The following is a 26,338-nucleotide window of genomic DNA, read 5'->3' on the forward strand; positions in this document are numbered from 1 at the left end:
GCCACACCATCACATACGTTTAGATCATATTACAGTTACCGGAGCCTGGAGCAGCTAAAACAAGAAAAAGGTTGGAAAACACAACATTGGGAAATAGTTCAATCAATGCATAAGACAGGAATAGTCAGCAAAACAGCTCCCTTTTTAAAAAAGTAATTTATAGCATCAAAAATCTGAATCATGCCTCACTGGTAAATTCTACCAAATATTTAAGGAAGAAATAATACCAATTCTACACAAAATATTTCTAGAAAATAGGAGGGAAACTTCCCAAATCATTTTAAGAGGCCAGGTAAATTAGCTTGGCACAGAAACCAGACAAAGGTATTACAAGAAAACCACAGGCCAATATCCCTCATGAACACGGATGCAAAAATCCTCACAAAATATTAGCAAATGGAATCCAACCATCGGCACCTTATTTCCAGATGCTCACAGCTGAGCTCTTCCCAGTGCTGAAATCAAAGTTTTTGTTGAAATCAAATTATTTATTTAAGTGAGTTAGTAAAAGAAGTCTCGGTTGTAAGTGGTTTTTATTTATTTATTTATTTATTTACTTTTTTTTTTTTTTTTTTTTTTTTGAGACAGGATCTCTCTCTGTCGCCCAGGCTAGAGTGCAGTGGTGTGATCTTGGTTCACTGCAGCCTCCACATCCCGGGTTCAAGTGATTCTCCTGCCTCAGCCTCCTGAGTAACTGGGACTACAGGTGTGCACCATCACGCCTAGCTAAGTTTCATATTTTTAGTAGAGATGGGGTTTCACCATGTTGGCCGGGCTGGTCTCAAACTCCCGACCTCAAGTGATCCATCTGCCTCAGCCTCACAACATGCTGGGATTACAGGCATGAGTCACCGCGCCCAGCCGCAAATGGCTTTTAAAATCTCAACTGACTAGGCCAGGCGCAGTGGCTCACGCCTGTAATTCCAGCACTTTGGGAGGCCAAGGCGGGCAGATCACGAGGTCAGGAGATCGAAACCATCCTGGCTAACACAGTGAAACCCCGTCTCTACTAAAAATACAAAAAATTAGCTGGGCGTGGTGGCGGGCACCTGTAGTCCCAGCTACTTGGGAGGCTGAGGCAGGAGAATGGCATGAACCCAGGAGGCGGAGCTTGCAGTGAGCCGAGATCGTGCCACTGCACTCCAGCCTGGGGGACAGAGCGAGACTCCATCTCAAAATTAATTAATTAATTAATTAATAAAATAAAATAAAATAAAATCTCAACTGACTTAAGTAAAAAGAATAAGGTGAAGCACTGGTTCGTGCTCCTGGTCACTCAGGTGACTGGAACGAGGCTCTTACTCAAGTCCACAGGGAGCCAGCTGCCTGCACCCCTCAGCTCTACTCTCCTGGGGTTGTCCCATTGTCTCAGGCAGGTTCTCCAGTGGGGTGGCGAGATGTTGCTATTCTCACCAGGTGTTTGTCCAACCAGCTGCAAGTCATCTGGAAAGAGGGGCCCTCTTTCTGGGGAAGCCCAGAATTGAGGTTCAGCCAGGGTGGGTTACACAAGGGTTTTGCATAAGCATTCCGTCTTCAACTACCCCGTCCTCTGTCCAAAAGATAGAGGCCTTGGCACAGAAAACAGGATAAAAACAGTAGTAATCATTCTCAATCCATGCCTCCCTTTACAGTCTATAAAGCTCCAGCAGCCATCGTCCCAGCTGATCCTTGCCCTGCAAGGCAGGCAGAGCAGGTGCCAATGTCACACCCACTTTACAGATAAAGAACATGAGGCCCAGAGTGCAGGCAGTGGCACAAGTGGTGCAGCCGAAGCTGTGTTCAGATCAGAGCTGCAAGATGCCACATCCCAGGGCAGTTTCAATTCTCAAGAAAACCTCTCTAGAAGAAACTAGACCCTAACTTGGGTATCCCAAAGGAGTCAGGGGGAAAGGAAGCACGGGGCCAAGGCTTGGTCACCACTGGTCTCATTCACTCCCTTCTCCACGCCTGCAAGGTGGTCTCACTGACCTGAGGCTCTGAGAGGAGCTGTGACCTGGTCAAGGTCACGGGGCTAGGAAGGGAAATTCAGACCCCAAGCTGTGCTTCCCCCTGACCTTCACTTAGCTCTGAAGAAAGGCCTCGGGGCAACCCCACGGGGCGTCTCTGCACGGCTCCCGCAGCAGGCAGCAGGGGCTAATTGGAAACTGGAGCCTTGAAACCTTCCCGCCCTCCCCTCTCCACCTGGAGCCAAGGCCATCTGTTCCCTTTTGTCTTCGGGCTGCAGGGGAAGATGAAACTAAATTTAAATACTAATAATACTTAACATTTGTCTGGAAAGTGTTTTGCACACTAATTGCTGATTAATCCTCCCCAGGCCCCAGAGAGATCTCCCTGTCTTTGTGTCCCCATTCTGCAGACAGACTGGTGGCTTTCAGACAGAAAGGAGCTGGACCAGAAGGCTGGAAGATGGATTCGGGGTGTACTGTGCAAGACCTTTGCCAGAGCCTGAGCAATTTCCATCTCTACTCAGCTGGATGGGCGTGGGGTGAATACATTCATTCAGTTCATTGTTGCTCCACAGCTAACAATAAAGCTGGGAGCTGGGTCCAAATGGTGACTTGGCTGTCTACCAGCTGCTTGGCCATGGGCAACCCCCACCCCCTCTGAGCCTTGGTTTCCATATCTGTAAAATGTACATGATGCTCCCTGTTGGTTGGGTCAGCCTCCCCAGTGTTACCAAGCCACGGGGCCGGACACTGGGATGCTACATTGAACCAAACAGAGAAGGTCCCAGCTTCCATGCAACTTGCAGTCTAGTCAGAGAGGGAGATAATAGTTAAAAATAAGCAAATAAGCAAGGTAATTACAGCTCGTGATGGTAAGGCTGTTAGAAAACAATTTTGTAAATGTATTTTTTAAACTGTGATATACCTCAAAGATTCTTCTGGGTGGTAGAGTCCTATTTTTGTTGCAACATTTATCTAGAAATCAGAGATGTGTTCCCCAAGAAATGGTTGCAAAAGACGGAAACATAGACCGGGGAATTTTGCCAATGTAAGGGAGCGTCCTAATGGGTCCTGGGGGAGACAGGGCGCCGTCAGCTGCCCACCCTTACATTCCTGTGTGGAGGGCAGCTGTAGCTAGCATTTCTCACCCCTTCTGTCTTTTTTTTTTTTTTTTTTTTTTGAGATAGAGTCTTGCTCTGTTGCCCAGGCTGGAGTGCAGTGGCACGATCTCGGCTCACTGCAAGCTCCACCTCCTGGGTTCACGCCATTCTCCTGCCTCAGCCTCTCGTGTAGCTGGGACTACAGGCGCCCGCCACCAAGCCCGGCTAATTTTTTTGTATTTTTAGTAGAGATGGGGTTTCACCGTGTTAGCCAGGATGGTCTCGATCTCCTGACCTCGTGATCCACCCGCCTCGGCCTCCCAAAGTGCTGGGATTACAGGCGTGAGCCACCGTGCCCGGCCCCCCTTCTGTCTTTCATCTTTATACTTCCCCAGGGGTTTCTGGGCTGCCCCCTCACCCAAGCCTCAGAGCCAGGTCTTTCTTATGGAGTTGGAGGCTGTGACCACATGGTTTTCCAGCTTTTCTAGTTCTTTGAAGTCCTAAGATTCTACATCAGGTCTCATAGGCCACCTCAGGGAATGAGGAGACCCAGGCAGGGGTCTCCAGGCCCCCCACCACTCACGCAGCCAGTGCATCTTCACTCTAACTTTCTTACCCATTTGGCTTCCAAATCAAATGCAACTAAAAATAGAATCCCATTTCTATAAAATGCTTGAAAAATAGCTTTCTTCAGGGAGATGACTTGGAGTTGGGACACCAAGATTTAAATCCTGGCTCTGTCTCCTAAGAGCAAATAACCCAGAGCAGGCCGACACTGTGAAATGAGGTTGCTGTCTGACCAGAGAACACAAGGAAGGTCGTCCTGGCAACAAACCCAGTGTAATGCCTGGGGCACTCCATAAGCATTTTTTAAAAATGTTTTTAGAGACAAGAGTCACACGATGTTGCCCAGGCTGGCTTTGAACTCCTGGACTCAAGCATTCTTCCCACCTTAGCTCTTGAGTAGCTGGAATTATAGGCACGAGCCACCACATTCAGCTTTAAGCATGTTTTTCTTTTTAATTTTTCCTCAAAAAAGAATGATACAACTTTTATTTTCCATGAATTTTTTTTTTTTTTTTTTTTTTTTGAGAAGGAGTCTCGCTCTGTCACCCAGGCTAGAGTACAGTGGCGTGATCTCGGCTCACTGCAACCTCCGTCTCCCAGGTTCAAGCGATTCTCCTGCCTCAGCCTCCCAAGTAGCTGGGATTACGGGCATGCACCACCACGCCCGGCTAATGTTTGTATTTTAATAGAGATGGGGTTTCACCATGTTGGCCAGGCTGGTCTCGAACTCCTGACCTCAGGTGATCTGCCCACCTCGGCCTCTCAAAAGTGCTAGGATTACAGGCGTGAGCCACCTCATCCGGCCTCAACCTTAAATAATTTTAAGGTGATATGTTTGGTAATGTATCTGTGATCTTTAAAAGGTGTAGAGTTTTGGGAATGTACAACATACAAGGTAAAACCAAGATTACATTAAACATTATTTTATCCTCTGCACTAATTTTGCAGTGAGGCACAAATGGCAAGTACACTATTAAATGACATTTACTGTCAAAACTAGGAACTTCATTGGAATTACTCTGAAAAACATAAGCCACTGTAACTTGACACAGTGACACATTTTTCCATTTTAGGACATCCAATTATATATAAATCTCTGGACTATTACATTCAAACTCATTTGTACTGCCAAATGTGGCATTTTAAAGAAGTTTCTAGAAAACAATTGCAATCACTGTTGTTTGGGGGGAAGGTTATCACCCTGTACATAAGAGATTAAATTTAAATGAAATGTAAACATACAATATATTATAGTGACAGGTCGTTCTTACCACTCAGAAAGGCCAAATTTATCCATTTCTTTTTCGAACAAAGGTGATTTTTTTTTCTACAGCACATAACCTTTGACATAAAACAATTACAATACATGCCCATTCTTTTTTAAAGGAAAGTCTTCAGAGATCTTCAAAGCATAAAACATATGTTCTTTTTTCAAAGACTGACAGAAATGCTTAATAATCACTACAATGCCAACCTCAGCAACTAAAAATTAGTGATTCACTATACTGAAATTAAAATAGCTTTAACAAGCTAGTTATAGGTGTTTTACAGATAATAGATGTGATAAAACAAGAGTTGGAGAAGTTTTAATCTGTGTCTTTTCTTCAGGTATTTAACAAGATAGAATAGAGCTGGGTTGCAATATCTTAACTCCACCACCAGGTGGACCTTGCCTGAGAAGGCCAAAAGAAGGCAAAACAAAGTCACAACTTCGATTTTCAAGCCTATGGCTTCTAAAAGTCGGTGTATCCCATGCATTTTAAAACAGTAGATGCCTCCTTCTTTCATTTAAGAACACAATGTCAAGTCTTCCTTTCATGGAGGACGAAAAATCAGCACCATCCCTCTCAGGGCAAAATAGAGAAAGCCCACTCAAGCACTGTTTTCCTAATGCAAAGGCATGAAGTTCTTTGCAGGATTGACAGGGTCTCACCTCCTCTGTATTAGCTGGTGCCAGGGAAAAGGGCAGGCATGGAGAGGAAGCAAGAAGACTGTCTTGCAAAAATGTCAAGGAAACATCCCCTGTTTGCACACATGTGGGAAAGCGAGTGGGCCAGCACATGGTGTGACAAGACTTTTTTTTATAGCATGCTCAGCTCAAAGAGCTTCCTCTGTGCTGGGCACACAGGTGTCCTCTGCAAGCCACACAGCAGCCTGACTATCCTCATCTCACAGAGGAAACCAGGGCCCAGGAAAGTGGGTAACTCACCAGCCTCCCACACCACAGTTGGGGAAACTGAGATTTGAACTGAGAACTCTCTAACTATGAAGGGCTGTGCCAGGAATGTTTTAAGGTAGAAACAAGGAAAGCATTGACCTTCATGCTTCAATCCAAGAGGCAGAGACCTTGAGGTGAGTCTAAGACAGTGATTGCTGGAGGCTCCAGTTCCCATACATACCCTCTGGTGAGCTTCTCAGCATACATCTCAGCCCACTCCAGTTCCCCACACCACCACATACATCCCCCCAAAACCTGCAAACCCAACACGGAGACAGACACTCAGATGCATAGTCAGAACTCATGCCCACACAGAAGGGCAGTTTGTGCAAGCTCCCAGCAGGTGCACACACAGGCTTACGTGGGCACCAGCACACAACAAAGCACAAAGGTGCACCTGGGAGAGTCACGCTTGTGAAGAGGACATTACACACAGGAGAAGTGCACATCAGAAACAGCCTGAAGCTAGAATAGAGGCAACCAGAGCAGGGGACGTGGGGTACACCTGCCCCACTCCTCAACTACCCTACAACGTGCACTCCTGCTGCTAGCAAGAACCCTATGTCTGAGACCTAGATTCCAGGGACCCCCCAAGTCTCTTCCACACTGCAGGCTCAGAGGATCAAGGTCCCTTACCAGCAGGGACACATGAGTGCCTCTCACACAGAGGCATCCTCTCAAGTGGCTCTCAGATGTGTGGGAGGGCCATGTCTCCCTTCTTTGCCTTAGACCAGATTGGCACAGTGGTTAGAAGCAGAGACTGAATGGGAATCCCAGCTCTCCTCCTGCCTGGGTGGGAGTGACCTTGGACAAGTCTTTTTTTCTATAAGCCTCAAATTTCTCGGCAAAATGAGGGTATGATACTCACCTTGTAAGGTTTTAGTAAGAAATGAGATAAAGCGTAAACATCCAATAAGAACTGAATAGATGTTGATTACCTTTTCTTGGACCCCACTCTCCTAGCACTCGCTGCTCAATGCAGCAGACAGCCAGACACCATTCAATCAGCCACAAGCATTCCTCCCATAGGCCCTCCCTTCCAGGGGCTAAGAATTGCAGCGAAGACAGAGATCTAAGCAGATAATGACTGTCCAGCATGGAGGGCCATGAAGGAGGACACACTGCTGGTATGGTGGGAGCCCAGAGGAGGAGACAGCAAAGCAGTGGCACAGCAGGCTGCCCAGAGCTGTGGGTGCCAGCAGGATGGGGGCCATAAGGCCACATTTCAACCGAAAACAGCAGGTGGTAATCATTTCCTCAATGACTCCCACTATTGACACTTACTGAGCACCTACTATGTACTAGACATTTTACATGTCCCTGTGAGTGAACCAGTGCTCTAATCATACAGCAAAGATGCTATTATTATCTCCTCCTAAAGAAAAGGAAACCAGGGGAGTAGGCATGACCTGCTCAAGGTTACAGAGATCAGGGTGAAGCCTGACTGCAAACCCCACACTCTTCCCTGATGATCCCAGCTCTCAGCTCCTTTAGCAAACGGCCTCGCTTCCTGATTGTGCCTTCCTACTCGAGTTCACTGGGAAGACACATGGTACCGTGGTGACCCTCATCACCATCTCTGCAGAGTCCAGCACCCTGTGGAAGGACGGCCATGGGGCCTGCACTCCAGGGCTCCCCTAATCCTCCTCCCCTGGCCCCAGCCAGACCCTCTACCTCTGAGGCCCTTCTCACCCACCTGCACTTGCAGGACAGCTGCTCGGTGGCCCCAGCACAGGCCTGCGCTTCTGGGTATTAGGCAGCCTCTCCTGAGCCCTGGCATCTGCCAACCCTGCCCTTCTTAGACTCTCTGGCTAAACACCCAACTCGTGACAACCATTTCACAGAGGGAGAAACTGAGGAAAGAAAGACCAGGGGCCCTAGAGGTGAGGGCCGGCACCCATGCTCTGAAGAGAACATCCCACCAAGTTTCCCCTCTAGGCCCTGGCGCAACTGTGAGTCTAGAGACCCCTCTCCCTACCTCATCCTTGGGAATCAGGAGCCGTAGCTTTAAACAGCTCATCCCCCCAGGCTGAGCTAGGATTACAGCAGGCTTGCCAGTGAAGGAGGTGACCAGCGAGATGAGTCAGCCAGCCAGTCAGGGTCAGCGGGTAGGGGAGGGCCAGTCGGTCAGGCAGACAGCAGCAGCCACCCAGGGTCCAGAGCCAGTCTCTGAGGCAGCCAGACGGGGTCAGCTAGTCAGACAACAGGCTGGCCTGGCTCACAGCCTCCTCCAGCCCCTCTCTCGAGCTCTGCCTTCCCCACAAGCCTTTGATGGGGCCTCAAAGCAGTAGCCAGAAAGCCCCAAGCTGTAAACACTGGCTCCCAAGGAACACACACTGTGGTCTCACGCATGCACACACCTGCATGTGCTTACTGTGTGAATGTCCCCCCAACACACACACACAGCGCTGTGCATGCCTAGGCACGCATACACCAGGCACACATGTGTGCATGCTTACTATGTCATGTTGCACACAACACATGCTCACAGAGTCGCGCACACACACACTCACCAAGGCACACTCGTGGCCTCCTTCCTGCTCACATCTTTGTAAATGAACGCAGGATCTCCCCTGCTGATGGGGCCCCTGAACAAGGGAAATCCAATCCCTACCATCACCTAAAGGGCTGAGAAAGCCTTGGGTCGGGGAGGCCACTCCTCACCAGCAAAGGGTGAGTGAGGGAGCAGGCAGGGCCTGGGGTCAGGCCCAGGGTCTCGCTCCATGTGAGGCAGGCTGTGAGCCAAGTGGGTGCCTTCAAAATTAGGTGCTGGCTCCTCTCACCTGGGTTCCTCCAACTGAGGGGAAAGCCTCAGGAGAGAAGGTCGTTGTTACCTGCTATAGCCCCGGGCCAGGTGGCTGGGCAAGCCAGCCGTAGGGAGGGTTCCCAGGAGCACAGAGCTCTGGGCAGGCCCCAGCCCCACTTCTGAGACCTCCTTTCACCCCCCACACAGTGTTCTCTGATTCACTGCCTCCTCATTTGGGGCCTTGCCCATGTGGGGCAGATTTGAGGGCAGAAGACCTGTGTGCCTACCCAGAAATGACCCTCGAGCCCACCCCAGCATCACCTCGCCTGTAGGACGAGGTTAATGATCTTCATTAAAAGGGGTGGGGTTTCTGTGCAATGCTATCTAGGGACCATCTTGCGGACGGAAGGCACTGCCCAGGTGGGAATCACCAATGCCCAGCCACAGGCCAAGGAACACGCCAAGAGGAACAGCCAGAGGCTGCCTGGCAGTTTTGAATGTTAGCAGCAGGATGGAGACGGGTTCATTCACAGAAATGGAGGCACCCAGAAAGGCAAGAAGTTTCTGTTTCTTCATCAGGAAAATCGGTGCCTACCACACAGAATTGGTCATGCATTCATTCAACAAACCTTTACTGAGCTGCTACTGTGTACCAGGCACTGGGGTTAGAGGGGCCAATAGGGACAGACAAGAGCCTGCTCTCTTGAGGCTTCTGTCTGGCGGGAGAAGACAGACAGTCAACAAGGGGACAGATGGAAAAAATAAAACAGAGATTGTCAGCTGTGACAAGGAGGGTGGCTTGTTGTATAAGCAAAGTCAGAGAGGGTCTCTCTTGGGAGGCAGCCTGAATTTGTCTGGCCACCTGAAAAAGAAACCAGCAGCCATATGAAGAACAGAGAGAACAGCCACGGGGCCGGGGGAGCAGCAAGTGCGAAGGGCCGGAGGCTGGCGGAGCTTGCTGCAACTCCAGGAACAGAGGGATCCTGTGAAGTGGAAATAACGTGAATGAGTTTTAAAAAGCAGGGCGTGGATTTAAAAAGTGCCTTTGCAGGGGGAGGAAGGGACCAGATGATGTAGGACATTGTGAGGACGACCAAACAGCACGTTTGTAAACTCCAAGGGCTGGGAAGATGAGTCTTTGTCGAGGGCTGGATTGAATTTCAGGAAAGCACATTTCAATGCAGGAGCCTCCAGGGTGGATGGAAGACACCAGAATAGCTACAGAACAGAGGCTCTGTGAGCTTTTGGCTGCCCCTCTGCCCAGAACATTCCCTAACAAGGACCAGTTCTCAGAAGGGGAAGCCCCAGGCAGGCCCAGATGGTGACCCAAGAGAGCCTTCCGTGCCCATGGAAGCACTTGCCTGCAGCTTCTGTGGCCAACAGATCACTCTCCTGTATGTTTTCTCATTTTCTCTTCACAACCACTCTGTGTGGGAGTCAACAGCAGACACCTTTTCCAAACCAGAAAGCTCCTTAAAAGGGAATCACACATGTCCCTCCTGTACTTACAACCCTACAAGGATCCACTATTCTTGGACTAAAACCCACAGCCCACTCTGGGACCCGCAAGGCCCCACATCACCTGGCTCCTGCGGCCTCTCCGGCCTCATTTCCTCAACTCTGCCCCTGCTCCCACACTGCAGCCACATGGCCTTTGGTCTATTGCTCCAAAGCACCACCAGGCTCTTTCCTGCCACAGGCCCTTTGCACCTGCTTTTGCTCTCCTTGGCAGATTATCCCATCAGGCAAAGGTCACTCCCCCTCACGAGGGCCACTCCCCCTAGAGTAACTGCCCCCATCTGCGTCACTGTGTGTTATTTTCTTCATATTTTCTTCAGAGCATTGCCTGAAATTATCTTGTCTTTGCATGCTTAGGTAGTATCTTTGCTCCTACTGGACTGTGAGTCTCTTAAGGGCGGGGACTCATTGGTGCTGGTTCCATGGGCCTGGCACACTGCCTGGCACAGAGAAAGAGCCCGAGGGATATTTGTGGGATAAATGGATGAGTGATGTGCCCAAGGTCACGTGGCTGTCAGATAACAGAGGCAGAACTTACACCTAGGCCTTTGGGCTGCTAAGGGCAAAGTTTTCTCCTAGAATCCCAGGACTTTGAGGGAAACCCAGGATGGGTGGGCCTGGGTCCCACGAAAGGGGAGTCATTTGTGTTCCTCCTGGCTTCCACCCCTCTGGCTTCATCCCCAGCAATCTGAAAGATGCAGATGGCCTGTCCCCTCACCTCCTGAAATCAATCAGGGCGAGACCTTAGTGAGGCCACTAAGGTCTGACCCTCCTGCCCACACCGCACCTGTGGCCTTTTCCTTCCTTCATTTTGAGGCTTGGCTGGCAGGTCTCCACTTCTGGCCATGCACACACACAAACACACACACCCGCACCCCCCTGCCTGGCCAAGTCCTCCCCAAGGGTGGGGGTGAGGCCCAGCACTAGCCATTCTGCACCCCCTGATTCCTGGTCTGTGAGTCCACAGGACAGGCATGGCAGATCAGTTCTCCCTGCCCTGTAGGTTCCCAGGGCTCAAGGGCACCTGTGGTCAGCCCTGCAGTAGGATGAAGAGTCAAGAGGGCTGCGTGGAGAGTCAGAGGACCTAGACTCTAGCTCTCTCCACCTCCCTCTGCCTGTATGACCTTGGGCAGGTCACTTCCATCCCCTGAGGCTCAATTTCCTCATCTGTAAAATGAAAACAGGGTGGATTTAATGGTCTCTGAGGAATCTTCTAGGTTGAAAGATAAAGATTTTTTGGGATGCTGGACATTTATTGAACACCAACTGCATACCATCCCCAGATACTGGGCATTTATTGAACACTACTGTATACCACAGCAAATCCATGACTACACCCAGACTCAGAGGGACAAAGAGGCTTGCTCAAGTTGTCCGAGCTAGCAGGTGGCAGAACTGGGATTTGACCCTGGCCTGCCTGATTTCTCTTCCCCAACTGTTCTAGGAGCCTTTGCTGCCTCAGCCCCCCAACTCAATGCCACTCCCCCATGCCTGTAAGCTGGACTTCTGTCTTCTCTGTCTGAAAAGTTTGCTTTTGCACTGAATCCCTCCCGGGCTGCTGGAGTGTGATTTGCTGCCTGACAGCTGGAAGTCAAAGCAGCAAGGCTAACTCCATCCTGCAGGCCTAGCCAAGCTCAGGGGCCCTGAAAGTCTCCAGGGGCAGTTAGACCAAGCTGGGCAACCTTGGGCACGTTGATCAAGCTCTCTGAACCTCGGCCTCCTCATATGTAGTGCAGGGAGGCTACTTCTCCTATTTAGGAGGCGTTGAGATGAATCAACGAGGTGGTGGCACCAAGGAAGCAAAAGGGAGACCCCCGCCTGGAGTCTGGGTGTGTAAAGAGGCGTGGGGCCGAGGAGGGCTTTGGGGGCCTCGTCCCAGGCGACGTGAGGCCACCGCAGGAAGTTTCTGAGCAGGGGAGTGCTGTGAGGCGAGGAGTATTTTAGGAAGATTCTTCTGGCAGCGCAGGCCAGGTTGAGTTGGAGGAGCCGCGTGGGGGAGTGCGAGCGGCGCCCATGCCTGGAAAACTTTGCAAATGAGGCCCCCTCTCGGAGCCCTTCAGGATCCAAGGCAATCTGAGAAGCAGGGGCTGGGTCCGAGGTCTCACCCCCGACACAGGTTGCATCTACAACCTCAGGGCCATCAGCATCCCCAGAGCAACTCAGACAGGCTCCTAGTCCATCACAAGGTGCCTTCGCTCACAGCATGCGTGGCCCAGTCAGAGCCGCCACTAAAGCTGGGATTTGAAGCTGGGTCTGTAGGACATCAAGTCCAGCGCTCTTCCATCAGAGTTACACATACTCCAGGAACCTTGCCTGAGCCTCAGATGGGCATCTTACTGCCCTCAACTCAGCCCAGTGCAGGATTAGAGAGAACGGGAGGTCCTGCTTAGCTGCAGACTCAACAACTCCTGCAGGGGGCATGAGAAGGCGGCTGCAGAACCTGCCCAGACCACACACAGGCTCCACTACATGGTGCCAGTCACAACAGAGTTAACCCTGGCTTCCCCGATTCTGCTAGTCAGGCAGCCACCATGGCAGAGGCACCAAGAGACACTGCCTGGGACCCCCAGCCCCTCTCCTCCAATCCACATGTCTGTCAGTCCCCCCGTGAGGTTCAAGCTTTCTCAGCTGCCGGCGAGTTTTATGGCCTCTGATGCTGACAGTGCTGTTCCAAGTCTCTCACCTAACAGCTTCATCACAGGGCTAATGGTCACTGCTATTCATTCAACAAACAATCTGTGATGCTTGCTTTGTGCCAGGCCCTGGGGCCAAAGAGATGTTTAGACACAGCCCTGCCTCAACAGCCCCAGGCTGGCAGCAAAGAGACACTGCAGGAGATGGGAGATAGTCTGTCCAGCCAGGAAACTCCTAGAAGTCTCCCCAGAGCCCATCATACCTATAAGGAGATCTGAGGGGGGCGGGGGGCAGGGAAGCCAGACACAGCTATTGGTAGGGGAGAGGAAGGAGTGTCCCCAGCATGTACAAAGGCTGAGGCATGATGAAAGGCCCCAAAAAGGGGGGACAGACTGCTGCAGAGGGGCCCATCTACCCAAGGGGGTCAGGAAGCATCCCTGGACCAAGCGATGCTGAGCTGAGTTTTGTGTAGGAGTACAAGTCAACCAGGGGACAGGAGGAGGACAAGGCGTTCCAAGAAAGGGAGAAGCAAGTGCAACACAGGCAAGGGAGAACAGGGTGTCTTCTGGCAATTGCAAGGTGTTGTTCAGCGTGACTGAAGGAGAGGGCATGAGGGAGGCATGGGCAGAGTAAGACTCAGAGGACTCAGGGGCTATTTCAGGTGCTGGGACAGAGCCACAGGAAGGGTGGGTGAGGGTCCTACTCCTAGAGAAAAGTCATTCTAGTTGAGGAGATGCAATAAACACATTTAAACGAATAAAGATAATTCTAGACAGTGGCAAGTACTACAAAAACCATTAAATAGAGTAGTGCAATAGGAAGTGAGGTCCTGTTTTAAATATAGCAATCAGAGGGGTTGCTTTGGGGAAGGGACATTCAAGCCAGAATGTGAATACCAAGAAGGAGCCTGCCAGGCAAAGATGAGCATGTTTCAGGCAGCAGAGAGCATGTGCAAAGGTCCTGAGGCAGGAACAAGCTTGGCAACCCAGGGAAGGCAGGGAGTCCGTGTGGCTGAAGCAGAGTGAGCCGGGGAGAGCAGAAGGAAAGGAGGGCATAGAGGAGATGGCTCAGTTTGCATGGGCTTCAGAGGCCCAGAGAGTGACTGGATTGCATTCTACCTGTGCTGGTTTCTTCTAAGCCAGTGGAGACTTTCAAACAGAGGTGTGTCGTGATCTAACTTACACTTCTCAGGATCCCTCCTCTGCTGTGGGAGGCAGTGCTGGTGTGTGTTTTTAACACCAGCCAGTGCTGCCGTGTGTGCAGGACCGATGTCCACACTTCACAGGTGGAAACAGAGCACAAAACAGTCAATTTGCTTGTTTGGGTGGCACTGACCTGTCCATTGTCACCAGCCAGCAGCTCAAAGGGATGTCCGGCTACCCTTGGGTGAGGACAGGGTAGTGTGCTCTCTGATTCCATAGGGACACCTGATGGTGAGTTTCGCAACACTGGACCTCCGTGTGCACTTTCCTGGGACTGATGTCACAAAGAACCAGAATCTTCCTTAGGCCAAGAAACATGGACCCCTCATCTCATACACAGGACCTCATGCATGCAGCCGAACCCCACACTGGATGTTAGAGGCACAAAGACTTGACCTTGAGGGGCTCCCAGCATGGCTGGGGAGACAGCACACAAGCAGAGACTCTCCCTGCACACAGGGGTGCTACCACGCTGGAGAGGGGACCACACTGGCTATGGGGAACCTTGTCAGGGAGAGAAGAGGAGAGGCTCCTGGAGAGAAGCCCTCTGCCGCAGGTCCTGGTTGGGGTCATCATGGGAGAAGCCGGGCTTTGGAGCTGGACTCACCTGAGCCTCTCGGTGTTATAGCTCCCCTGCTGCGTGAGCTCCAGCAGGGCCCTGGCCCCCACCCTGGCTCCATCTCCCCTTGGAAGCACCTTCCTTGCCTTGCTCCAGCCATTGCGGTCATGGCATGTGGCCTCTCACCAGGTGGGCTCTCAGCAAACGAGTCCCTTCCTCAAATATTAATGGAATTGTCCCTTTGGGGGAACGACCGTGTGACTCTGAGCATGAGAAGTGTGGTTTTGGGTACCATCTGTTTCCCACTGAATCAGGGGCTCCCTGTGCTCCAAAGGAGCCACATACACAGAAGTCATCCTTGGGAATGTGTGGTCTGTGCAGCGGGCCACACCACGGCATCAAGGCACATGAGGGCAATGGTGCAGGCCGAGTGAGGAACCTGCTGTTGATGCTGATCAAAATACTGGAGTTTGGAAGCGACAGTTTTTTTGTTTTTTGTTTTTAAGCAAATTAGGGTTGATTCAAAGATTTCCCTGTAACAACGTCACATTCAGGATGATCTAGCATCAGCCAGATATGGGGCCCTGGGGTGAGAGGTCACCCATGCAGGGCCCAGCAAAGGGGTGGTATTTGGGCTGTGCCTTGAAGAAAAGGAAGGGCTGGATGTATGGAAAACGCAAGTCTGGCAGGAGGATGAGTGGGCGGGAGACAGAGGCAGGAAAGCTGCACAGGCGCAGGGAGCCTCCAGAGGTTCCTTTCGGCTGGCCAGAGCAGACTAGAGCCGCACTGGGAAGGACCCTGACCACTAAGGTCAAGGTCTAGTCTAGACTCTGGCCAACACACCTGCACTTCCTCGGAACACCCCCTTGATGTTCCACATCAAAAGGTGCATGATCAAATAAGTTCTAGAAATGCCACATGCTGCTTCACCTCTCGGAAAATCATCATCCACAGGAGCACAGCAAAGGCCCTGAGAAGTCCTGCGGGGGACGTCTGTCTGACTCCATTTAGCCCAGCAATCCCCACTCATTTGACCGAGGGCACCCTTATCCCCAGAACCCCCACTAATATCTGCAAGATCCACTTTGAAAAATGCCACCATAGAAAGGGGTGAATTGCTGAGCAGGGGCAGAGCGATGTGTTCAGAGCTGGGTTCACCGAGGAGGTGTGAGTCAAAACCAGGTGAGGGCTGGGAGTGACGAAGGGGCTGAGGGAGCCAGGCTGAGGCAGAGACACAACTAGGAGGCTGTGTGTGGTGCAGAGTGGGGCTGGGAAGGCCTGAGGAACCAGAGGCAGGAGGGAGGTGGTAGGGGCAGAGAGACAAGAGATCTCAGGGGGTGAGTAGTCCAGACTTGGCATCCAAGCAGACCAGGGATTTGAGCTTAAGGAACCACAGAGATGGTAGAGCCGCTGCCTGAGGTGGTTCTGGTGGGAGATAAATAAATGTGGCTCAGGGCATCTTGCGTGTGAGGAGCCTGTGGACAGGTGGCTGTACCACACTAGAGACAAAGCCCACTTTCCTGTCTCTTCAAAGGTACCCTCAGGTTGAAAGGTGGCCCCCTTTGGTTTGAGCTGGGGAGCCCCTTAATGAAACACACCAGCACCATTCATTCATTCCTCCAGTAAACAGCTGTCAGGTCCAGTTGGGGCCAGGTTGAAGGGCCATGGTGAAGCCTGCACAAAGGCCCAGTGAGGCTGGGGCTGACTGCCCAGGGCAGGTGCCATGTGTCCGGGGTCATAAACAGTCACACAAGGAGAAAGGGCATCCCAGGCAGAGGCACGTGCAGCTTGAGGTGCTGAAAAGGGTGTGGAGAAGAAACACGTGACTGGAGGGAGATTTCCCCCACAAGAAGTCACTTCATGGCCCAGACCTCAGCTTTCCCACCTGTGAAATGGGCATAATAACTTCCACTGTGGGGTCCTCTGCAAGGCCCACAGAGGAATGGCTGCGGAAGCTCCCTCATCCACACTCCAGGCCCTACTAGGCCTTATGCCAGCCATGGGGGCCACCAAGATGAATGAGTCTCAAGACCAAGGTGGGCTTCTTTGTGCCACTGGCACAGGATATCTGCTTTTTGCCCTCCAGGGTTTAGGAGGTGGTTATTGCTGGAATCAACACCGGGGCTGTCCTCAGCTCCCAGGGACTAGGTTCCAGATGTGTGCATCTGGCAGCCGCGCTTTGGTTCTGGCTTGAGTGTGAGGATCCGTGGGCCGCTCAAGAAGAGGCAGATGTATTTTGACAAGCCTGCCACAGCTTCTGCAGCATCCTGAGTCAAAATAAGCCCTTCTCTTGGGCAGCCCCTGGGACAGGCTATTTCTGCACCGTGTTTCTTTTTTCTACACAGGGGGCTGAACAGCAATGATTCCAGCTAAAAACAGAAGCTGCCCCAGCTGGAGCCCACAATATTCCCCTCAATGACAGAAACCTCAGCGCACAGCCTGTCAGGAACTCAGGAAGTCTTTCGTGTGGGCTCAAACTCAGATAATTTCCCCTGAGGGTAGGCAGTCCAACTCCAGAAACACTCTGATAGCCTTCCAACCCCAGGCGGTTACGAATAATAAAAATAAGTCCTCACAGGAATACGAAACTTTACCAATGACAAAGTATTTTCTTGCCTAAACAGTAACTTGTTGAGGGGATTCTATTATTCCCATTTTAACAATGAGCAAACGGAGGTTTTGAGAGTTGACCTGCCTCTGGAGGGATGGAGGAGAGAAGATTTGAGCCCATAGCTGTTGAACTGTCTTGGTAGAAAGAAAGAGCCTGCAAAAGAGAAAATGGAATTGCGGCAGAGGTGGCTTCAAACAGTTTCTCGGTTTGACCAGATCAGCACCAAACGGCTAGAGTTCTTGCTTTCTGTGCCAGGCACCATGCAAAGGCACGTACATTCACACACTGCATCTCATTTAATCTTCCAAACAGCCCTGGAAATGGGGATTGCTGTTGCCTTTTTCTGGATAGGGAAACTGAGGATCAGAGAGACAAAGTGTCTTCTTCCCATTTGGCTACAAGTAACGCAGGTTCAACCTGGGGTCTTGTGCATCCAGCAACCATGCAGAAAAGTCCTTTGCCTCCCTGGTACTGGAAGAGCTGAGGCCAAGGACCAGCTAGGTGGGATGGGAAGTAGGGCTGACCCCAGAGAAAGCAGGGTGGGCAGGTGAAGGTGTCTCGCGGTGTTTTCCAAACCCAGGGAAGCATCGGCATCTCCGTGACGGTAGGTGGTTCTGTGGGTATCACTCTCGATAGCAAGTCATATACTGAGGAATCTTTCAACACTCCAGTTGTGTCTGTGAGGAAGTCTCAGTACGTCCTCAGCAGTCTCTAATGTTAGCCCCCTCCCTGTCCATGACCAGAGGGCTAGCCTCAGACTGAGGGCCCAGGCCCAACAGCGTGGAGCAAGACAGTACACGGGTTTCCTTTTCACTGCATTTATGTGCATTGTTACCTTCTGTTAATAGCAAGTGATACTAGTTTTCTGGTTTAAAGTGCCCATGTGAGGTTTCTTTTTTAAATAAATGCACCAAAGGGTTTTATTTTTGCAAGTGAATGAAATGAGAGAAATGTTAAGTAAATAGCATAGGTGGTTTGGAGATGTGGCAAATACCTACCATAGAGGTGCTACTCCACCAGTCAAGCCGGGGACACGCTGGCTCCTCAATTCTGGGCCAGCCCTGGCACCAGCCTCACACGGTGCCCCTGGAAACAGCTGTGAGGACCCCTGAGAAACTGGCCCCAGCGCCCCTGCTCAGAGAGCTGCCCAGCCTCTTGTCTTTCCGGGTTGTACAGAGGCTGTCAGGAGCTCCAGGCTTCAGTCCCACCCTGTCACCTGCTGAAAGAGCTGGGTACCAGGTCTTATTTGTCTCTGGGCCCCAGTTCCAGCACAGGCTCCCACAGGCTTGCTGGCAAATATCTGTCTATTGTGCCCTGAGATATGCTGGGGACAAGGGGCAGAGTCTCTCGGAGGTAAAATTATGAAAATAGCAACTTGAACCCATAAGAGGAGATGGTACAAAGTCAGCAACTGTCTGCACCGGCCCCTTCTCTCATGGACATCCAAATTCAAGCCCTTCTTGTGATGCAATAGGAAAGGGCGGTTCTGGAACCACACGGCCAGAGCACAGATCTCAGCGGCCTCTGACGACTGACGGCCTTGAGCAAGCGGCTGCACTTCCCTCCCCAGCTTCCCCCTCTGTGGAGTGCGATTGCTGCAATGCCCACTTTCTAGGTCTGTTGAGAGGCTCCCTGAGTTCATGCAGATGAAGAGCTTACAGCACCCCTGGCCCACGGCACCCCATTCATGGTACCTGTTCCTCCATGGCAGGCACTGGCTAGCAATTCCCAGATGTTATCTCAAGCCTGGCATCAGCCTGGCAAAGTGGGCTCAGAGAGGCGCAGTGCCTTGCTCTAGATCACACAGCCAGACAGTGCTGAGGCTGGGTAGGAGCCCAGGTTCTCCAGCTTCATGCCTGGTGCCCTGTCCCCAGCACCCCTGAGCCCCTACCCATGTGTCCTTGTCCTGAGGCCCCCACTTCTCACAGCTCCTCCTTCCTTTGACCAGCTCTTTTCTCCTTTTATCTTCCACAGTGAGAACTCTTTTCCTTTTGACCAGGGACAGCCAGGCCTTCATTTGCTGGATCAATCTTAAAGCTCCCTGCTGACCCCAGCCTTCCTGCCACCCTTGCTGCCTTCCATCCCAGCCTAGGTTTCCTCCATAAAGTCACTGGGGAAGCAAGGACTCTTGATTGCATGACACAGAACCCTAACTCAAACTGGGGAGGCACAAATAGTCCACGCAACCTTTCTGAGCCTCAGTTTGCCCTTCAGTGTAATGGGGTCATAATGCTACATGCAGTACAATTGATGTAAGGATGAAAGGAAGCTATGCATGTCAAAGCCTTAGAACCGTGCCTGGCAGGTGGTGAGCACTCATTATCAGCGTACTATTTGTATTATTATTACCACTGTTATTACCACTACTCAAGGCATGCGGGGTCAGAGACACTGCCCCATCTTCAAAGAACTCACTGTTAAGAAGGAAAAGCCTAAATATGTATACAAAGATAAGTAAACATCCCAAGATCACAGCAGCCTACGAGACAGCAGAGCCAGAGTGAATTTTGCAGTGTCAGAGTGATACAACACTGCAGTCAAACAGGTGTACCATGATCCAGCGCCACAGTGGGAGCAAAAAAATTACACAATCCATTGATTCCACAAACATTTACCAGGTACCCGCCATGGGCCAGGCGCTGTGCCAAGGCATCGGGGCTGCAACAATGGCCAGACAGACGTCATCTCTGCCTCTGGGGGACTCCCACCCAGCAGAAGAGATAAACCCGGAACAAATAATTATTGAAGTTCAGTGGAGCTCAGAAGAAAAATTATATTAGGCCATAAAATGTCTACCAGAAAACAGAGCTTAGTCTGAGGGTGTAGCCAGCAAGGCTTCTTTCCTGAGGACCTGGGGATTAAAGGGCATGACAGTCGGCAGGGAGAGCAGCTGGATGACAGCAGGAGAGTAGACATTACACACAGTATTTAGGGGTGACATCTGCCTTCTACCATAAGGCAGAGCAGTCGAGGTTCAGTCCAGAGTCGAAATGTGTGGAGTCTAATCCCAGCTCTACCATGTGCTAGCCGTGACCTCTCAGCCAATATAATACACCTCTTTTAGCTCTAGTTCCTTCATCTGCATAATGATCACAATGTCAGTACCCCACTGGATTAAGTGAAATAACACATGTGAACTACTTAGCACAGTCAATCCTATTTTAGATGCAAGTGATAGAAAAACAAATGTAAATGGTTTAAGGCCAAAGGAGTTATATTTGTTTATGTAACTGATAAGTTCAAGGGTATATCTCTGGATTTCAGGAAGGGCTTGATCCAGGAGCTCAAAAAATGTGACCGAGGTTCAGCCTCTCTCTGTCTATCAGCGCCTCTTCTGGCGTGGCTTTCCTTTGCCACAGGCTCTTTCCACACTGTGACCCTGCAGCTTCAGGCTCATGCTTTCCCAGCTCAGTAAGTCCAACAGAAAGAGAGCGTTTTCTAATATTTTCAGGATAAGCCCCAGGATCGAGTCTCACTGGACCATCTTGGATCACATGTTCATCCCTAAATCCTAGGCCTGGGTTACATGCCAATCTCTAGAGCTTGAGGGAAAGGAGATTCAATTCCATCCAAACCACATGGCCAGAGAACGGGAAAGAGTGGTTCCCCAAGGTAATATTAAGGTGCTATACGGAAGAAAGGCTACCAGAGAAAATAGGACAACCTGCGTCTACCATAGCAACCACACAGAGACACAGGATGACCATGGACAGTGCAGAATAATCCCTCAGTGCCACCTCATCCTACATCCAGCCATGGAGTGAGCCTCATCTCCCATGCAGACATCCTGGTTCCAGAAGGACAGATAGGTTAAGAGAGCAAATTCCTGGACTAAACAGCCTAGAAGCAACCCTGGTATAGCACCTTCTAGTTGTGTGACCTTGGCAAGTTTCCTGATCTCTCTCTGCCTCTCTCCTTCTCTGTAAAATGGGCATAACAATAGTACTTACCTCATAAGGTGGTTGTGTGGCTGAAATGAGGTAGTATAAAGCTCATGTAAACCCATTTTCGTTAAGCACCCAACTGTGTGCCTCACATTCAGCTGAGACTTCTGTACAGTCCTCATCTAATCTTCACCACAGACATGGGTTTTTGTACCCCTGCACTTCTGATGAGGAAACTGAGGCTCAGAGAGGTGCAGTGACTTGCCTACAGTCACCCAGCTAGTGAATGGCCAAGCTGGAGCCCAGCCCCAGGCTTTCAAATGCAACATCTGAGCTCCCGCCACGCTCCGCACAGAGCCAAGCCGAGGAATCTGACAACCCAGCAGCCCAAGTGGAAAGACAGAGCAGGTTTCCAAGGAGAAGGAGGAGAGGTGTTGGGAACATGCAGTTATTTACAGGATGCCGTGTGGGCTGCGGCATGCGAGAGGGAGCTGTCCTGAGGTGAGGAGGGAGCGGGAGAGACTGGGTCCTCAGTTTCCTCATCTACAGACAGAGATGACGATGGCAGCCTCTCACCAAGAGTGGGCTGATGAAAGGACGTGGCAAATGTGCAGGGCCTGCGCACAGCGGGTTCTCAGGAAGGTGGGGGGAGGGGAGGACCAGCTGGGGTGTGATTGGTTGGCTGTTGTCTTCATCAGTAGGACCAGAACCTGACCCAGGGACTGTGGGCCTCAGCTTTCCCAGAAATGAGGAAGGAACTTGCCTGGATCCTTCACTGCGGACCTTGGTTCTCCAAAAATGGCAATTCGCTAAGGAAACTGAGCTGACAAATGCAGTCAGAGAATTTAGAACTGGGGACTGAAGAACTGAACTAGGGACTCATGACGGATTCTACCTGCTTATTAAAACCTCCAAATGGCCCCCATCTCAGTCTGATAGCATCCAGGCCTCTCACTAGGGCTGATGAGGTCCCAAACAACCTGGGACTCAGTTCCCATTACATTCCCTGCCATCTGGGCTCCATTCTGTCCTGGGAACAAGCCAAGCTCACTCCCAGCTCAGGGGAGCATCCTTCAGGCCACACTTTCTGCCCCAGATCTTCAGCATGGGCCTCATCCAATTTTTCAGGTCAGGCTCAGATGTCACCTCTAGGAGCCATACTGGGACATCCCTGCCCTGTCTTTCTTTCTCATATCAACTGGCTTTATTTCTGCAGCGCACTCACCACTCTGAATTATCTTTTCATTCACAGATGCTCCTTGACTTACAATGGGTTTATGTCCCAATAAACCCATCGTAAGTTGAAAATACTTTAAGGTGAAAATGCATTTAATACACTGAACCTACTGAGCATCATTGCTGAACCTAGTCTACCTTAAACATGCTCAGACACTTACGTTAGCCCAGTTGTGCAAAGTCAACTACCGCAAAGCTGCTTTATAATAAAGCATTGGATATATCATGTAATTTATTGAATGTTGTACTGAAAGTGGAAAACAGAGTGGTTGTATGGGTACCTGAGGTATGGATTCTACTGAATGTGTATTGCTTTCACACCACTATAAACTCAAAAAAATCGTAAGTTGAACCATTGTAAGTTGGGAGCCATTGTATCTGTTAATTGCCTGTCCACTCCCACCAGAAACACCCCATTCGGCAGGGCCCTCCTCTGTCTTATTCACCCAGTATTCCAGCTCAGAGACATGCCTGGCCCAGAGCAGGTGCTCAGGGAGCAGTGTTAAGTGAGCACGAAGGTGCTGGTCTCTGCCAGACATGGGCATGATGGTTGATTCCAGCTGCTGGTAGCTGTGTGCCTCCCAGCAGCACCAGGGCCTGTGCATACACTGTCTCAGCCCAGCAACGTGCCTGCAAGGAAAGTGTCAATATCCCACTTTGCAAATGACGAAACTTAGGCTCAGAGCGGAAAGCTGACTTGCCCAAAGTCACACAGTGAGGGCCTGGCAAAGTCTGGATACAAACCCAATGCCCCTTCCTGCCACTCCCCGGGGAAAAGAGCTCTGAAGAACAGTACATAATAGGAGATAAGAGAACTCCTTTGGTGAGACCCTCCTGGAGCCCCAAAGTGCTCAATACTGAGGACTGGGAATCGTGAGCTGGTGCCTGTGGTGGACATGACCAGAGCACAACCATACCCACTTACCCCTCTTCTGAGCACAAGCGACACCACCCTTCCCAGCCCCCTGCAGCGGGCAGGCCCAAGGCACTAGGCCTGGCCAATGAATGGTGAGCAGAAATGTAGCTATTGGTGAATCCACGAAGATCCTGGCAGGGAGCATGGGCCACTTTATCTGGCCCATTTGAGGAGAGCTACATCAAGGCATGGGCAGCGTGAACAGATCCCACAAGGATGGCTCAGCTCCCGGGGGCCAGTGTCAGTGGGGAGCCATTACCACCTCCAACCTGAGGGGCGAAAGAGGAGCAGCTGCCAAGCCTAGAGAGGGTACAAGCAGGAAATGTACACAATATATTACACCAAAAATATCCCAGTGACAAAATGACATGGTGATGGGGCCAAAGCATGGAAGGATCTTGTGAAGTTATAGGCACCGGCTGCAAAATGCAAAAAAGCTTCCACCTTCAGCTGAGAGACATTCTGATTGTGCTCTTTTCCTTGCCTCTAATCCCTGCCAGTACCTCTTTGATAAAACCCAAGAAAGCCGAGGACCAAGGGAGCCTGTTGATTGGTCTATGTGGGGCAGCCTCCTGGCCACAGGGCAGCAGTGGAAGGGAAAGGGCAGAACCGGAGAAAGAAAGAAGATAGCCTGAAGGATCACTTTCCAGCATGGAAACCTTGGTGACACACAGCTCCCTCTTGCTACCAGAGAAGCCACGTGATCTGATGGCATCACAGGACGATGGAGCCTCCATGAGCCTCACCAACCTAGCATACAGGGTCCCTCCTCCAACTGCAGCCTGGCATGGTCTGACCATCACAGTGGGAACCAAAACAAAACTAAGCAAAAACAACAACAAGCTAAGGAGACACATCTGAGAGGCTATTGCAAAGAAAAAACCATCTTTGGGAAAACATTTAAAACTTGATGACTTGGAATCAGGAGGCGTAGCCAGGGCAGAGAGGCCTTGAAATTATGCAGTCCAAAAACACTCCGAAAGTCACCTTGGGAAGGCCTGTGGGACCAAGAATAAGAGGGCTTTCAAATGCAACAAATGGAAAGAGGCCAGATAAAGAACTGGCAAGATGCTTGATGATCATAGCTCTGAGATGAAAAAGAGATATCCAGAAGATCTGAGGAAGCCACAGCCCCAGTCCCAACTGAGGAGGACCCCAGGGAAATCCCTACTCCCAAATGGTCTCTTGGAAGTAAGGGCACCAAAGGCACTGCTCTTGCAGGCAAATGTTCCAACTCCAGTTGACAAACTAGATGCAGACAAATTGCCAGGAACAGATGGCACCCGCCCAAGAATGCCGACGCCACTCAAAGGTGAAATTGCAGAGCTGTTGGCCAAAAGTATGTGCATCTTTGAGGGGGTGTAGAGATATGAACTGTGGATATGATGTTTGGACTTTGGCAAATCTTTAAGCAAGCACCACCATTGTGAATTCCCTCTCTTTCAGTCAACGTGACCATGGGGACCAGCTTGTAGTAGGTCAAGATGCAGCTTAGAGACAAAGGAAGATCAGCTTCTTCTTTGAATGTGAGAATATTAAATGGTGGGGCTTCCCAGGATTCGGACCTGCCTGATAAGAAGTTTTCTGAAGGAGGGGACACAGAGCTCCAAAGTTACAGATTCCAGCAGGTCCCTTCCAGGTGGCCGAGACAGAAACCTAATTCAGAGCAACTGAAGTAAAAAGGCAGCATTTATTGGCTCACATAACTGAAAAGTGCATGAGCAGAGCCGGGACCTGGGCCCTCACACACTGTCATCAGGAATTTGTCTCCTGCCCTTCTCTCAGCTGTGTGCTTCTCTGCATTGGCATCACCCTCGGGCAGGCCCTCCCCAGGCGGTGGCAAACCAGTCACCAGCTGCTCAGTCCCACATTCTGCCAGCCCTGCTAATCCCATACATACAGCCTCCTTTTGGTCAGGCACTGTGGCTCATGCCTGTAATCCCAGCACATTGGGAGGTCAAGGCAGGAGGATCACTTGAGCCTAGGAGTTCAAGACCAGCCTGTAGCCCCAGCTACTGCAGATGCTGAAACAGAGGATCTCTTGAGCCCAGGAGGTTTTAGGCGGCAGTGAGCCATGATTGTGCCATTGCTCTCCAGCTTCTGTCTCAAAAAAAATAAAGGAAGGAAGGAAGAAAGAGAAAGAAAGAGAGAGAGAAAGAAGAAAGAAGAAAGAAAGAAAGAAAGAAAGAAAGAAAGAAAGAAAGAAAGAAAGAAAGAAAGAAAGAAGGGAGGGAGGGAGGGAGGGAGGGAGGGAGGGAGGGAGGGAGGGAGGGAGGGAAGGAAGGAAGGAAGGAAGGAAGGAAGGAAGGAAGGAAGGAAGGAAGGAAGGAAGGAAGGAAGGGTCTCTTTCCTGTTGGTTCCAGCTAAAGTCCCAGGGCTGACTCTCATTGGCTTAGCTTGTGTCACTTGCCATCCTAGAGCCAATCACCATGGCCACGTGGCTATCCAGCACTCTAATTAGCTGGCTATGGATCTAATGCCCACCCATGGCAGTAGGACATAGAGTCAACCCCACCCAAACCACAAAGACTGAGGGTGGAAGAAGACAGGAACTCCAGGCAACACTAGACAGGTCAAAAATGTATTATGACCACAGCAAATTACACCAGAAACATCCCAATGACATAATGCCATAGTGACAGGGTGAGAGCATGGAAGGAACTCATGGGGTTATGTGTGTGGGTGAGAAATACAAAAAAAAAAAAAAAAGTTTCAGAAGAGGCAAGTGCAAGATTTAAACAAGGATGCCAGAGCTATTATTATGCTCTGTGATCCAGAAAGTGGCCTCAGTCTGCAAATCCTGCCCCTGAGATGGGGACCTCAAAGGCCATGGGCCAAGACAAGTTATTTCAACCCCAAGTAGGTGGGGCAATGCCAGGCATGTATTCTACCTCTGGAAATATTCGTTGACCATCCACAATCAAAAAAGCCTTGGGCTTGATGTTGGGGATTCAGGGATGAGCAAGGCATGCACTTGCTCTCAAGCAGCTTAGGATCCAGCAGCAGGAGACAACCAAACATAGGGTAAAAAGGGCGCCCCAGAGGTGTGGAGGGCTCTGCAGCAGGGAGCGCTATGTGGGAGAAGAGTTGAGGTAAACAGGTTGACAAAGGAAGCAGAAGTCAGATCAAGAGGGGCCCTAGTGGGTTTGGACCCGATGCTGCAGGTAATGGTGAGTCATTGAAGGCCTTTGAGCACAGGAG

At 50.7% G+C, this 26,338-nt stretch overlaps 1 protein-coding gene across 2 annotated transcripts in view; it reads left to right on the forward strand.

Annotated features, from left to right (window-relative positions):
* CPLX2 (complexin 2) overlaps positions 1-26,338 on the forward strand; it is an 87,937-nt gene that overhangs the window by 39,106 nt on the left and 22,493 nt on the right. The gene's annotated exons all lie outside the window — the stretch shown is intronic.

Source organism: Pan troglodytes, chromosome 4 (assembly GCF_028858775.2).
Source record: "Pan troglodytes isolate AG18354 chromosome 4, NHGRI_mPanTro3-v2.0_pri, whole genome shotgun sequence".
Taxonomy (NCBI): domain Eukaryota; kingdom Metazoa; phylum Chordata; class Mammalia; order Primates; family Hominidae; genus Pan; species Pan troglodytes.